This window comes from Cornus florida, unplaced genomic scaffold, assembly GCF_030987335.1.
Source record: "Cornus florida cultivar Cherokee Brave unplaced genomic scaffold, ASM3098733v1 CherokeeBrave_3.0.0_Hap2_scaffold_138, whole genome shotgun sequence".
Lineage (NCBI taxonomy): Eukaryota > Viridiplantae > Streptophyta > Magnoliopsida > Cornales > Cornaceae > Cornus > Cornus florida.
The window spans coordinates 62,501-64,228 of NW_026775625.1; the positions used below are offsets into that span (position 1 = coordinate 62,501).

At 45.0% G+C, this 1,728-nt stretch overlaps 1 pseudogene; it reads right to left on the minus strand.

Annotated features, from left to right (window-relative positions):
* LOC132288723 (DNA-directed RNA polymerase subunit beta'-like) overlaps positions 1–231 on the minus strand; it is a 2,762-nt pseudogene extending 2,531 nt beyond the window's left edge.
* Positions 232–1,728: the final 1,497 nt, after the last annotated feature.

The window sequence follows — 1,728 nt, forward strand, 5'->3', positions numbered from 1 at the left end:
CGTTATCTAGTGGCTCTACTAAATCTTAGTCTTTTCTTGTTGTTGTCGTGTACAGTCCTTGTCCCTATTTCGTAGGAGATCGCTCTGGTAATGGACAAATAGACTGAAACAATAAATGAAGAATGCACCAACTGGAGGTCGGTTTTGGTTAGGTGAACAAGAGCTCCCACTTACACTATACCCGCACAAACGAAGACATCTCGTTGGAGTTGAGCTTACACACAGAGCCATCTTAGCTGGTTGACTTAGCTTGGATCGTGGCCCGTGAAGCATAACGCTCTGGAGAAATTGTTGAGCTTTGTCCATGCTACTCTGTGATGCGACCCGGGAGGGAAGGAGCATCACGCTCACCTATTTCCCTCTCTTTCTTTCTTGCCCGCTTTCGTCACGTGCTTTTCATGTGTAGATCTTGGTTCAACCTTGCCCGGCTGGCAGTTACAGAGATGGACTACTCCTTCTTTTCCTGTTGAGGATCCTCTTCTTAAGGAAAAAGAGTCAGACATAGCGCGCAGGTTTTCTTTAGAGTTCAGGTCAGCTGCTTTACTTATGCTAATTCTCAACATCTTTTCTTTGGCGTAGCTTCCGTAGAGTGGTTTGTTCGTCTTCTTAAGCAAATCTTCATTCCATGGTGGAAACACTACACTCAATTGCCTTCATCGAACTAGTAAGCCAACGTTTCTATCATCTATATACGAGAATCCTTCTTCCTCTCTTTATTTCCAACTATAGATCTTTTGATCATCAATGAAAGAAATGCATGCAGCTCACGATAATGAGCCTTAGCACTACTCTGTGAACCAACCCTATTTACGGTGAGTTTAGTGAAAGAATCTCTTTGAAAAAGATCAGATTCTGTTGGTGTTCAAGTGGTAGCTTCGTCTCTCAATGGATCGGTTCATCTTCCTCAAATGTGGGCGTATCTCCCTCATCCGCCTCTTTGGTGGTGGCCTTTTTCAGAGGAGTTGCGGAATGAGAGGCACTATAGAACTTGGCCTGAAGCTGAAGGTTCTTTCTCTCGATGCTTTGAGTTACGACACCATAAAGACATGTGAATACCATTCTGGGGCAGCGGGCAGAGGAGTTTCTGACCGAGACCGGCTACGGCTACACGATCGTATGTAGGGTTCACTGTTGTACTAGCGACTTCTGCAGGCTATGCATATCTTGCAAGCTCTGCCTGGGGGTTTTCCACTTCACTTTCTCGACCACCTTCTTCCTCTAGTTATTTATTTGAAGGAGCTCTGGACTCCGCTCAATCTATTCCGCGGGCAATGAATGCCAATCTTTCATGTGTTGGGCCACCTCTTTGACTTTCCGGAGTTATAAAAGAGATCCCTTGAGCCGGGGAAGAAAGTGAACATAGTCAAGTGATATTCCCCTTAAGTACTTAGCCAAAACCGGTGATGGTTTTTGGTCCCCTAATTGACTTAGCAGACCTTTAGACCGAAACCTAACATGATCCCTTATATCAATCAATCTGAACTCGATGCTTTGCTTGGTGGCTCCCCTATAATGGGAGGAATCCTTACACCATTTCGTGCAGGTAGCTGTAAACTCTCTGCCCTCCTTCAGATACTGGAAATACCTCCAGCCTTTCTGTTGCTAATTTGGACGCTTTTGCACCAAAATCCAAAAAGTCCTCCCCCCGTTCATACGACTATGGTTAGGTCCTTTGATACTCTATTGAACCCTCTGCAAGTTGAACTTTCAAGGATTGCAACCTGCTAT